The sequence below is a fragment of the Microcaecilia unicolor genome, chromosome 8 (genome assembly GCF_901765095.1).
Source record: "Microcaecilia unicolor chromosome 8, aMicUni1.1, whole genome shotgun sequence".
In the NCBI taxonomy this organism is placed as follows: Eukaryota; Metazoa; Chordata; class Amphibia; order Gymnophiona; family Siphonopidae; genus Microcaecilia; species Microcaecilia unicolor.
Window position 1 is genome coordinate 155,004,160 of NC_044038.1, and position 14,385 is coordinate 155,018,544.

Sequence of the window (14,385 nt, forward strand, 5' to 3'; positions counted from 1 at the left end):
GTGCATCTATTTACGACATGAGCCCTTAACACCACCCATTGACTTAGCAGTAAGGGTTTACGTGTTACCTGCGCGGTAACCGTTCAGCACGCACCAACTGCCGATTTCCACCAGGAATGCCCCTGCAGTAGAAAAGAGAAAATTATTTTCTACCACGTGTTTTTGGTGCGCGCCAGCACGCACTAGCCAGGTGGTAATGCCAATTGGATGTGCGTTGCATGCATGTAAGAACTTATGTGCCTTTGTAAAAGGGCCCCTTAAGGATTTATTAGTTTACTAGTAAAAGAGGCCCGTTTCAGAGCAAATGAAACGGGCGCTAGCAAGATTGTCGTCGCCAACACCCCCCTCCCTCCCTGGCCAACCCCTTCGTTGTTCTGCCATTGCTCTGCCCCCAACGTCATGACGTTTGACGCGAGGGCGGGGCCCGGAGCGATTTCCCACCCCCCCGCCTCCCTCCCTGCCTGCCAACCCCTTCGTTGTTCTGCCATTGCCCGGAGTGATTTTGGTGGCTTCACCACCACGAACCTTCGAACCTTTTGGAAGGAAGTCAGGGCTTGGCTTCATTGACGTCAGTGTCCTCAGAACATTGAGGGTGAGTTTTATTATAGTAGATATTCTGCCTAAAATCTAGGTGAATTACAAGCAGGGGCGTAGCCAGACTTTGGTGGGAGGGGGGTCCACAGCCCAAGGTGAGGGGCACATTTTAGCCCCCCCGGCACCGCCGACCCCCCCCTGCCATTGCCAAACCACCACCACCAACTTTGACCCCCCCCGCCACCAACTTTGACCCCCCCTGCCGACGACCGTCTCGACCCCCCCCCTCCTGCCACCAACCCACCGTCATCTACCTTTGCTGGCGGGGGACCCCAACCCTCTTCTTCCCAATCCCGCGCAAGGCTTCGTTCTAGTCTGACGTCCTGCACGTTCAACCTGCAGGATGTCAGACTCACAGAAACAGGACGAAGCCTTGCAAGGGGGGTTGGGGTCCCCCGCCAGCAAAGGTAGGCGACGGCGGGTTGGCGGCGAGAGGGGGGGTCAAGAGGGTCATCGGCAGGGGAGTCCAGGGGCAAATCTACGGGGGCCCAGGCCCCCGTGGCCCCATACTGGCTATGCCACTGATTACAAGCAATACATACACAATAAAACAAGTACATAGGTACATAAACATCGCCATGCTGGGACAGACCAAGGGTCCAGCGGCCAAAAGAACAAGCAATTTGTCCCGCCCATCCTAGAAATACTGTATTATTCCCTCATCCACTCAATAACATTCTATGGCCTTTTCCTCCAGGAAGCCGTCCAACCCTTTTCTGAAGTCCACTAAGTTAACCGCCTTAACCACCTTTTCCGGCAGTGAATTCCAGAGTTTAACTATGCGTTGAGTGAAGAAAAATTTCCTCCAATTCGTTTTAAATTTACCACACTGCAGCTTCATCGCATGCTCCCTTGTCCTAGTATTTTTGGAAAGTGTAAACAGACACTCCACATCGACCCGTTCCATTCCACTCATTATCTTATAGGCCTCTATCATATCTCCCCTCAGCTGCCTTTTCTCCAAGCTGAAGGGCCCCAGCCTCTTCAGCCTATGATAACATCCTTAAAAGCATATGATCCTTAAGACATATGATAACATCCTTAAAACATGTCACTAAACAGAACGAAGTAATAAAACAATATTTATAAAAAGGACCACCCAAATGTAAAAATTGACTAATGAAGGAAACAACACAGAATCAGCACTGCAGTTAGAAATGTATTCCGGCAAATAGTTAACGATATGAAAGGAAGAAGTAAAACTTATGCTTACACAGAGGGCTGTTTTCCTGCCACCATGCATGGGTACATCATCTTTTTTCCCCTGCCTGCCAAAAATGTCCACAGCAGACTATGCTGCTGAAATTGGCAGCAGGTGCTTCAATACAGCGCGGTCACCACCATGAGCAGGAAAGGAAATAGGAGCCAGCCCCATGGCTTACTGGTCAACCTTGCATTAAAGGGGACAGTTGCCAACCTTGTGCACTTCCTCCGTATTCAAGGCCAGCAGGTCCTGATGCTGCTTTTGCTATGCTAGCCCGCCACAACAGAATGTGTGCTCCATGAGGTACTGCCATTTAATTATTAGGATTTATTTATTGCCTTTTTGAAGGAATTCACTCAAGGCGGTGCACAGTAAGAATAGATCAAGTGTGAGCAATAGGCAGTTACAGCAGTAAAAATATTCAAATAGCAATACAAAGTATGGCATAGTAGATTATTTACAATGTCAACACAATACGTAATAGAACATTTTAATAGACAGTGTAGGGTATAAGCAAAGATGGAACATATAGATAGGTAAGAGAGTAAGAGGAGTTAGAGAATAAGGTGACTAATTTAAAGATGTGCTGTGTTAAATGAGAGACTGACCAGTGAGTCTCAGGGCCTGATCCTCTTCCTGCTGGTGATAGCACCAGTGGTGATCACACCTCTCATTGCATCCAATTTGTAAATGCACCATCCATCAAGGCTCTCAGCATTGACATAGCAGCACTCTGCTCTCTTCATAGCTTCTCCTGTTCTGGTCTTCCACAGCCCTAAGATCCTCTGCAGCCATGCTGCAAAGTGCTAGTGGTAATCCTCAGGTCCTGATGTCCAAATAACAGCAGAACCTATGGCTTCCTGTCCCGGGGACACTTTAGCCACTGCAGCTGTTCTCTGTGCTGATCCACTCGCCACTGTGCAGCCAGGAAGAGGACATGGGGGGTGGGAGGCGGAAAAGCTTGGGGTGAACGAGTGCAGCCAGGAGACCCTGGAAAAGAACTTGTGAGAAGCCTGAAAGAGACCAGGACCAACCCAATTAAAAACAAATAAAATGCCCAATAAAAGATAGCATTTTATTCTAATTTTGGAGATTGGAATGGTCATTTCATACATCTTTGCATTTGCGCAGTATTGGCAGAAATGCTCTTTTTCTCTTTTTGCAGTGTTGTACTGCTCAGAGCTCATAGTTTGGCCTTTCAGGATTCCCATTTTCAGATTTTGTCTGCATGTTTGTGATCCTTATGTTGTATTTCAAGGTCTCTGTGTTCCATGTCTTCTTTTGTGGCTGAGGTGAGGTACTCTTCTAGCGTGTAGTGTCTGTATAGGGATCTAAAGCATACTAGTATTCCTGCTTGTTCTGGCTTTCCAATACTAGATGGAATACATATCTTGAGAAGACTTATCTTCTCAAGAAACCCAATGACTATTCCATACGCACTAATAGTTATCTTGTCAACCACTGTAAAACACAACATCGTACAATCTTGTAAATGTAATTGAATCAATGTAATCACTAAACTGTTAAATATAAGCCAGATTGAACCGAAACTCATTTTTGGGTAATTGTGGGATACAAGTATGAATAAATAAAATAAATAAATATACAGTGCTGGCTTTTCGTAGTTAGGTGGCTTGTTGCAGTTTGACCCCTTGCAGTTAGGGCTATTATGGTATAGTAAGGGGTCCTTTTACTAAGGTGTGCTGAAAAGTGGCCTGCCTAGTGTAGGCGTGTGTTTTGGACGAGCGCAGATCCATTTTTCAGTGCAGTTGTAAAAAATGCCTTTTGGGGGGGGGGGGGGGGGGGACATGGACGTGTGGCAAAATGAAAATTGGCCAGCATCCATTTTGTGTCTGAGACCTTACCACCACCCATTCACTTAGCAGTAAGGTTTCACTCGTTAACTGGGCGGTAATGGCCAACGTGTGTTCAAATGCCGATTACTGCCTGTGTCTGCCTGAAAATAAAAATTATTTTCTAGTGTGCGTAGTGGACGTGCTTAAAAAATGAAATTACCACCCAGGCCACGCAGTAGCCAGGTGGTAAGTTCAAATTGATGCACATTGGGCGTGCGTAGGCGCCTACGTGGCTTAATAAAAGGGCCCCTAAGTTTGTTAACGTCAATAAAACAAGTATTACCAAAGAGAAGAGTCAATATGATAAAAAGAATCAAACCTGACATGGCCACATTTTGCCCTCATGCTGTGTCAGGGGTTTAAAACACCAAAAATGGATGGTGTTTTAAAAATTAAATAGGCTTTAAAGTAATTTTAAAAAATCTTCCTTAAATCTCAAACAACATGTCACAGTCATTGCTATACAGCAGAGTTTTTCAACTGGTGTGCCGCGGCACATGGATTTGCCACGGCTGCTCTCAGGTGTGCCGCAGGAGTTTTCTGCCACTCCTGTTCTGTCCCCAGCCAGTGAGCTATTATAAGATTTCTTCTGTAGCGGGTCAGTGGCAGCGAGCAGCATTTCAGACAGCCTGCGTGTGCCAACTCCCAAATCTTCTCTCTGATGTAACTTCCTACTTCTGCATAGGCTGGAAACGTCAGCAACAGGGCTCAGATTGGCATGAGCAGGCTCTCTGAATTGCTGCCGCTGACCATTACAGGAAAAAAGTTTAGGGAAAAACAGACAAGCTAAATCCCCCAGTTTCTGTACCCAGATATCATGGATCCTTCATACTAAATCTACTTTAACTTGGCCATACATCACTGGCTCAATTACAGTGAGTGCTTGGGTTCGATGTGTGTTTTTGTGGCAGTTTGCTAGATCTCATAACAAATTTTAATTACATTATTACGTAGTGAAAATTGTGCAACATTCAGATTGTGTCCATGTGGTTTAATCTCATTACTATGTCTTTACACGGATCAGAGGTGTAGCTAGGTGGGTCGCCAGGGGCGTGGACGCTCCCTCAAATGGACTTCCAACGGCGCCTATTTTTGACGCGATTTGTCACGTTTAACATATGCACCGGCACCATCGGCAGTCCGCTGCCCGCTCTCCCCTCGTCTTCAACCTGGCTACGCTTCTGACGGGGATAGTTCTTTAATATGTGCCTGGTCGGAGTCTATTATTCTATTCTATTCCAGGTTTTCTATCCCGCTAAAAAATCAAAGTGGGAATTTAGGCCTACAGACCTACAGATAGGATGCAGTGAAGGGACCTGATCACCAGCAGCAGCACTGTGGAGGGTGTGGGGGAGGGGTATTCGCTTTAAAATTGTTGTTTTTGAATGCATGTTGTTTGTGGCTAATCTTATTATCTTTGAAGTGTATTATTGCCCTTTTGCCAACTTGTGTCTTCAATAAAAATATTCAGCTATAAAAATAATACAATGAATAAAAATGTAATTATTGAACTTTAAACACAATCTTAATACTGATGGTGTGCGTTGACAATTGTTGTGCCTTGTCAGTGTTCTGCGAGATGAAAAAGGTTGAAAATCACTGTTATACATATTCTGAGTGTTTTTGTAGAGTTCTGTGTTATTTTATATTGTGTCAGGCAGTGGAAGAAGTTTCTTGTTCCTGAGGTGACACCACCTGTATCTGTAATAGAAATTATGAACCACATAGAGGGGCATAATCGAACGCGAACGCCCATCTCCTTGGGTGCCTATCTCTGAGGACGGGTCCGCGAAGGGGCGGGACAGACCGTATTTTCGAAAAAGATGGGCGTCCATCTTTCGTTTCGATAATACGGTTGGTGCCGGGCAAATGCATTGGATTTGTGCGGATTTGAACTGGGCGGTATCGGTTTTCAGCAATAATGGAAACCGAAGGCGCCCAGCTCAAAAACGAACAACTCCAAGGCATTTGGTCGTGGGAGGGGCTAGGATTCGTAGTGCACTGGTCCCCCTCACATGCCAGGACACCAACCGGGCACCCTAGGGGGCACTTGTAAAAAGTAACCAAAAAAATTAAAATACCTCCCATGTCCATAGCTCCCTTACCTTGGGTGCTGAGCCCCCCAAATCCCCCCCAAAACCCACTCCCCACAACTCTACACCATTACCATAGCACTTATGGGTGAAGGGGGGCACCTAGATGTGGGTACAGTGGGTTTTGGGGGCAATTTGGAGGGCTCCCATTTACCAGCACAAGTGTAACAGGTAGGGGGGGATGGGCCTGGGTCCACTGCACCCACTAACAACTGCTCAAGGGACCTGCATACTGCTGTCATGGAGCTGGGTATGACATTTGAGGCTGGCATACAGGCTGGAAAAAAAAGTTTTTAAAGTTCTTTTTTTTGGTGGGAGGGGGTTAGTGACCACTGGGGGAGTCAGGGGAGGTCATCCCCGATTCCCTTGGGTGGTCATCTGGGCAGTTGGGGCACTTTTTGTGGACTTTTTCGTGAAAAAAAAGGGTCCAAAAAAAGCAGCCCAAATTCTCGCTTCTGCCGCCCTTCTTTTTTCCATTATCGGCCGAGCGTGCCCACCTCTCCTTGGCCGATAAACACGCCCCAGTCCCGCCTTCACCACGCCTCCGACACCCCCCCCCCCCCGTCAACTTTGTTCGTTCCCACGACAGACTGCAGTTGGAGGTGCACAAAATCGGCTCTCGATTATACCGATTTGGGCGCCCATGGGAGAAAGGCGCCCATCTCCCGATTTGGGTCGAAATATGGGCGTCTTTCTCTTTTGAAAATAAGCTGGATAATTGCCTCAGGGATCACTTGCGGTATATCAAGTGCTGAAAATAAATTAAAATAAAAATAAATAAATTTGAATATTTATTGTTTATGTGCTCTGTGGCTGATAAGAGGGGACAGGGCTACTATGGGGGTGGAGCCATGGATGGAGGAGCCATGGACAGTTGCCTTGCTACCTAAGGTTGAATCTGTATGAGTACTGGCTGCTTTTTTCCTAGAAAAAAAAGTCACTGTTTACACATGTATGTCTGACATTTTGGAAAGCTAGAAGCATGAATACTCCTAATTAACTACAGATGCCACAATTTTTATTCAGTTTCAATCTGGAGGAGGAAGTAAACAATGAGGCATTAAGAAGGGTCCACTCTGAAGAGGTTCAAGACTTTGCTTAAGGCTTACTTTACTTCTTTGTTCAAACCTTCCGATCAGCAGCCAAACCCCCAGTCACTCTCAGTAGCGGCTAATACTGCAGAGCCCCTCGATTGCCCTGCACACCACCTGTTTGTGTCTTCTTTGTACCCCCCTCCCACTCAGTGTCTCATAGAGTAACTGATCTTGTCTCGTATGTTTAATATTTCATATTTTGTGTCTTAGTCCTTCTCCTTCCTTGTATTTTCTTTACTTGCCTATTGTAAACTGCTTAGATACCATAGGGTTGATATTCACAGCAATTTAATTGGATAGGAGAGGCTCCTGGCCAGTTAAATCACTTGTGCAGGGCTATTTATTTATTTATTCATTCATTATTAGGATTTATTTACTGCCTTTTTGAAAGAATTCACTGATATTCTGTGGCACTTAACTGGTAAGTGTACTGAATATCAACACTAAGGGCCTTGTTTACTAAGGTGCGTTAATGTTTTTACCGCACACGCTAACCATGTAGGTGCCTATAGAGATATTGTAGGCACGTACATGGTTAACACGCATTAAAAATGTTAACACGGCTATAATGCTGCTTAGTAAACAGGGCCCTAAATGCCGAACACAAAGCTGGCTATTTTCTAGGTGGTTGGAGGCAGAGTCGGCAGTTACGCAGTTAAGTGTTGATATTCAGCACTTAGGACCATTTTTACAAAGTGGCGGTACCCGTTAGCAGAGATTGGGTGGCAGCACCGGTGGTTAAGAGGTGGGGCTAGTGGTTGGGAGGCGGGGCTAGTGCTGGGCAGAATTCTATGGTCTGTGTCCTGAAAATGGCAGAGACAAATCAAGGTCCAGGTATACATATAAAGTAGCACATATGAGTTTATCTTGTTGGGCAGACTGGATGGACCGTACAGGTCTTTTTCTGCTGTCACCTACTATGTTACTATGTTAAAGAAGTGAGCAGCAGTGAAACCCAGAGAATTAAGAACAGAAGGTAAAAGCTTAGGGAAGAAAGAGTTTTACATATTTGTAGATTAAAAAGAGACCAGGACCGGGATCTACCAGAGACATGCTGTCAGGTGAACTCATAGATAGCTTGCATGCCCATATATAAAACTGTGGTATGTAAGTTAATTGTCACTTTAACTGCCAACACAGGGGCCCTTTTACTAAGGTGCATAGGTGCCTACTTGCATCCAATGCAAGTCAAATTGGAACTACCGCCTGGCCTACCGCATGTCCTGATGGTACTCGGCAGTGTAAGCGCACTGATGATTACCGCCTGGTTAACATGCAAGACCTTACTGCTAAGTCAGTGGGTGGCGGTAAGGTATGCTGAAATTGAAGCACGCTGGTTTTAATTTTGCCGCATGTCCATTTTCGACCACATTAAAAAAAGGCTTTTTCTAGGCATGCTGAAAAATAGACCTGCGCGCATCCAAAACACGTGCCTACACCAGTGCAGGCCATTTTTTTGGCACGCCTTAGTAACAGGCCCTACAGTGATTGATGTAAATAGGAGTTTATTTATTATTTGCAAAACTTTCTGTACCACACTAGCTGAGGGCAGAACAGAGCGGTATACAGGCTAAGGTAGAAAACATGAAAAGGAACTCTACTGATGTACAGAAAAGCAGGATAGTTAAGTCTGAAAGACAAGCATAGCTAAAAGAAACAACAACAAAAAACCCCACACACATTTAAAAGAATAGCAGGGTTGAACAGGTACCACTGGTAGTTTCAATCGGACCATTTTCCCAAAAGCTAATCAGAACAGCCACGTTTTTAACTCAGTTTTAAAGTTCTTGAAAGAGGAATTGCTATGAAGGAAAGTTACATAAGTACATAAGTGTTGCCATACTGGGACAGACCAAAGGTCCATCAAGCCCAGAATCCTGTTTCCAACAGTGGCCAATCCAGGTCACAAATACCTGGCAAGATCCCCAAAAAGTACATTCTATACTGCTTATCCCAGAATTAGTGGATTTTCCCCAAGTCCATTTAATAATGGTCTATGGACTTTTCCTTTAGGAAGCTGGCAAAACCTTTTTAAAACTCTGCTAAGCTAACCGCCTTTACCACATTCTCTGGTAACGAATTCCAGATTTTAATTACACGTTGAGTGAGGAAATATTTTCTCCGATTCGTTTTAAATTTACTACTTTGTAGCTTCATCGCATGCCCCCTAGTCCTAGTATTTTTGGAAAGCGTAAACAGAAGCTTCACATCTACACGTTCCACTCCACTCATTATTTTATAGACCTCTATCATATCTCCCCTCAGCTGCCTTTTCTCCAAGCTGAAGAGCCCTAGCTGCTTTAGCCTTTCCTCATAGGGAAGTTGATACATGGAAAACTGCAGAATCTATTGAAGAAAAATGATTGTATTTAGTAACTTTAAAACAGAATCTGCAATTTATTGTGGTGGGAAAGAATACAGCTTCCAGTTTTATTCATTAGAGATGCCTTTGGAAGATTATCAAGAACAAGTGTTAAGTGCTATGAATAGAATATCATGTGAACTGACCAGACATTGTACAGTAATTTCTCTCTCTAAATATATATCCATACGTACAGATTGTCAAAGCTTGGAAAGGGGAAGCACACTAACCATTTAAAAGTTTTGTTTCCTTTTGGCATTTTTCCAAACCTTATTGGATTGGATTGGATTAGATTTATTGACTTGATATACTGCTTTTTACCAAAGTATTAAAGCTATGTACAAAAAAAAAAATATCAAAGGAATCACATATTTGATTTTATTTTCATTTAATTCTAATGCAGTTGGGGGAAAGGGGTCCAGCTCATTGTGAAATGAAATGAAAGAAGCCTGTTTTGTTACATTTAAAAAAAATCTTTATTAAATTTTCACTTAACATAGCCATCAAAAAGATAAGATAAACAGAAATTTAGGAAAAGTACAATAAAAAAAAATAAAAATTAGGGCAATAAGTCCTTACTATTGACCACAAGAAGGAAAATACAGATCCAAGAATAATAGAAATAAATTAAAAGGAAATTAAAAAAAAATAAAAAAACGATCAGAAGATTACTTCTCCATCCAACTTGTACCCTAGTCTCTGCCTAACAGCATGCGTAGAGGTTATACAATGACATTAACTTCTTCTTTAACAACAAGCTAATCATCTAATTGCTTAGGGTCAACAAACATATGATTTACCCTCAAAAAACTATAAAGCATAAACAATGAAATTGTAAAACAAAGTTGGCACCTAAAGCTTGCACCCTAGCCTGAAGGGATAGGAAGGCCTTGCACCACATTTGTGTTTCTCTTGCTAAAACAGGAAAAATCCTCACTTTGACCACAAAACAATGTACCCAAATGTCTAAAAGAAAGTTTCAATACAGCATTCCGGTCTGTTTCCAAGGCAAAAGTAACCACCATCATTGTCCTCTGAGTAACAACTTCCAGCAAAGATTCTAGAAAGGCAGTCAAATTCATATTTTCCTCTCTTGGAACACCAAGAGGTTCTCTTGATGATCCTTCTAGGGCTAAGATGTATTGCACCCACGTTATGGAAGGTAAAGAGTCATTAGCCATTCCCAGAGTCTCTACCAAATATTTTTTTTACCATGTCTAATTGAGCAATTAGAGGTGATTTAGGGAAGTTGAGCATTCTTAGATTACATCTTCTAACCTGGTTCTCTATTCCAAACGAGGAAGAAAATTCTTGTCTTTCACTGAGACTGAACTCAAGCCCTTTAACGTCTGAATATTAGATTCTAAAGCATTCAGTTTAGAGGACTGCTAAACAGTGGCTTGTGCTTGGACCAAAACGACCTCAGAAATTATCTTATATCTTTACAATTCTTCATTGGGACGTATAGAAGAATGCATATCATATGTAATATTCCATAGTGCTTCCAAAGACACAATGGCTGTTTTTTCAAAATCCTTAAAAGTAGCAACAGGAGCAGAATAGCTTATGGCCTGAGCCAGAGCACTCACAATATTAGCAGGAAAAGGTTTTGAGGCCCATTGCGTTAAATCACCTCCAGGCTCTAAAGCTGTCTTAGCCAGAGTAGAGCTCCCTCTTTGCAAACTGCCATTCACCTCTACCATGGCATGGGATGCAGGTTCAACAACAGCAGATCCGATTCCAGGGTGCAGAGCTGTTCACTCAATAGGGCTTAAGAACGCCCTGTCTATGCTGCCAGTCGACGTTGACACAGCGACCTCTAGAGAAGGGGAAGAGGTTTTCAGAGATCCTGCAGTGACTCCGAAGTTGAGCAGTGTAGTTTGCCTCATTGGGGGATTAACGGTGGGGGTCGAGGGAGATTCCCTCACCTTCCCTCTCCTTTTGCCCATATCTACCACAGGCTAAGGACCAGACGAGGAAACAAAAACTAACAAGGATGGAGCTCCTGAAGGTGCGTCTTCCCGCTACAGCGCCATCTTGGATCTCTTCCGCTCTTCTGTTTTGTTACATTTTTCTAGACAACACAGGATTTCCACAGACTTTTCTTTACAAACCTCTATAGCTTAGTTTCCAGCTACATTTGTTATAGTGTTCCCAGGTTATAAGAAATTGATGAAGCAGTCCTGTTTTCTTTCTACCCCTTTCAAGGTGAAAAAACTTTGAAACAGGAATTATAAAAACCCTAACCTGGATCCAGAGCTAGTCCAAGGATATCTGACTCAGTTTTGGTTTTGGTTACAGTGCCGAAATCAGCCCAAAATCCATTTACGGCCTAGTTTCAGTTTCAATCAAAAAGTCATGTGTTTTCTGTGGAAGCTGAAAATTTGTGCTTTGACCTGCTTATCTTACTGCCTCCCTTCAAATAGGCGTTGCCCCTCCTCTCGGATCCACTGATTGCCTTCTCCTTTCCACCTGGGCCTATCTTATAATCCATGCTCTCAAAATGGTTGCTTTGACTGGTGCATTGCTCCTGCCCTGATTATACCACTAGTCTGTAAATTTGTGATGATAAGCTCTATAGGAATTAACCTCTCTGTGGAGTTATGACATCAGTTGTCACTTTGGCAGTGGCACAGAGTCAGTCACTGTAAAAATGTCATGGTTTTTGGTTTGTTTTCATTAGCTGTGGTCCATGGGTGTGGAAGCTATTTTGCTTGGAGATAAAATACAGTCTTTCATTATTTAAATGATGTTACTCTGGTTTGGATACTGTGAGTTTAGCAAAGGGATACAGACTGCAAGCTCTGACAATCCCCATTGGCCCTCACTGGTTCACATTTGCATAACCAAACTTGAGCTTCTGGTTTTTGTTTAGCTGAAATCAGGTGATAGGTTTTGGCTGTTGGTTTCGGCTGAAAGCGTTCAAACAATTTCGGTGGTAGTTTCGGTTTCAGCTGGAACTGAAAAAAGCTGTTTTGGTTGGCCTCTACCTCTAAGAAAACCTTCAGTCATGTGTGCCCCTCTACCACCCCCAGGGACAGCTCAAAGCCCTACCCCTCATGGTCCAGCATCTTCTCTTTCCCTCCCTGCCTCCTATCCAGGTAGCCAGCATCTCCCCTTCGTATTCCCCTCAGGTCCAGCAACTCCCTTCCCTTCTCTAAACCACCTCTCCACCAGGTCTGGTATCTCAGGTCTCTTTTCCCTCCCTACCCCTCCATCCCTGGATCCAATATCTTATCTCCCCTTCCCCTGCCTACCCTTCTTGGGTCTAGTATCTCATCTCATCTTCCCCTCCCTACCCATCTTGGGTCCAATACCTCATCTCATCTTCCCCTCCCCAGCTTCCCCCCCACCACCATCCAGCATCTCATCTCTCCTTCCCTCCCTATTCCTCATTTTGGGTCATATTTTATATCCCCTTTGCCTCTCTATTTTCCAATCCTGGATCACTATCCTCCCCTTTCCTTCTCTAACCCCTGGATCTAGTACCTCCTCTCCCCTTCACCTCCCTACATTCTCATTTTCCCTTCCTTGTCCAGCATGATCCATCTGCCTTTACACCTCTTCCAGACCTACTTCAAATAGTCTGAGCTGGCATGAGGCTTTTCAGTAGAGGCCCTAGCTCAAGTGCTGCCAGTCCCTCCCCACTCCAAGAGAGGATTTCATATCAGGGCAGGATGGAAGTCAGTAGTGCTTGAGAATAGGCCTCTACTGCAAGGCCCCATGCCAGCTTGGAGCACCTTTGAAGCAATCTGGAAGAATTGCAACAGGTGGTGACAACAGAAGAAGCATACTGGACACAGGACCAGGATAAGGAAGGAGAGATTAGATGATAATCTCCTGCTAAACCATTGCCCCTTAAATGCTGCTGCCCTAGATTGACACCTAGCTTGTCTAATAGCAGGTCCAGCCAAGTTTGGATCCAGGTGCTCATTCTAGATATCTCAAAGGAGTAGGAAGGAAGGGATCAGGGAGGGAAGACATTTTGGATTTAGCTCATGCCTTTTTCAGTTGTAGCTAAAGGTGAGTTACATTTAGGTATAGTAAGTATTTTTCCTTCTCTGTTAAGTAACTTGACCAAGATTACAAGGAGCCAGGGTAGAATTGGAAGTTGGATTCCCTGGTTCTCAGCCTGCTGCTCTTTTAGAATACTCCTCCACTCCCAATTAAGCTTTTATCCTTTTGCAGTGTTTGTGTGCTTTATCTTAGGTGAGTAAAGATTGCTGTCTCTTATTTTTGTTAGAAAACAGGCAGTCACTTCCCTATGTTATAAATCCGCACAGTGCTGACTCTGCTTTAACCTAAGGCAGAAGCGGGTGGAGGTGGGGTGTGGCAGCAGCAGGCCCGGCAGGAGGAAGGCTTTCACATGTACCAGAGCCATGCCACCACTCCCAAACTTTGCCATTCTAGGCAGACGCCTCAAGGCTGTAGGGAAGGGTTGATGCTGGACAACTCAGTGGGGTTAGAAAGGGGAGATGCTGAACATTTCAGGGTGGGACAGTGGATAGAAAAGGGAAGATGTTGGGCACTTTGATGGGAGTAGGGAAGGGAAGATACTAAATTATGAGAGGAGGGGAAGTAGTGCCTGGGCTTGAGCTGCCCCTGAATGATAGATTGCATAGCTGAAGGTTCACTTAGGGTATCAGATACCATTGGGATATTCCTGGGTAAATATGCATGAAAAGTAGGCACAGAGAAAATAGCACCTAATTTTATACAATATGGGGTAAATTATTGGAACAGAGTCAATGTGTCTTTATAAAATACAAGAGAATTTTTTTGTGATAACTAGGATGTCATTTAGATGAAAGGGGAAAATCAAACCAACATCCAAAAAATAAAAACCCTCACCATAATATTCAGTACTTGTTAACTGCTGGATTGTCTTTGATACTTTTATTTTTTTTCTCATGAAATATTTTAATGTTTGTAATTTGAGTGACTGTGTTCACAGGCAATTTGTCTGTCTTGTTTATAGATGTTTGCTTATGCTTTGTATTGTGATTTTTTAATTCGTTTTTAGATTATTTGAATTTTGTATGTTTTATTGTTACCCACCAAGAATGGAAAGATTGTGTGGGTTAGAAACGTTTTAAATATATAAATAAATATAAATATTATCAGATCATTATTAGGTATGGATCTTAGGGCCTCTTATCAAGACGCATTAGTGGGTCCTGGT

At 43.7% G+C, this 14,385-nt stretch overlaps 1 protein-coding gene across 4 annotated transcripts in view; it reads left to right on the forward strand.

The window, feature by feature from the left end:
• SYNPO (synaptopodin) overlaps positions 1-14,385 on the forward strand; it is a 147,192-nt gene that overhangs the window by 45,770 nt on the left and 87,037 nt on the right. The window lies entirely within an intron of this gene.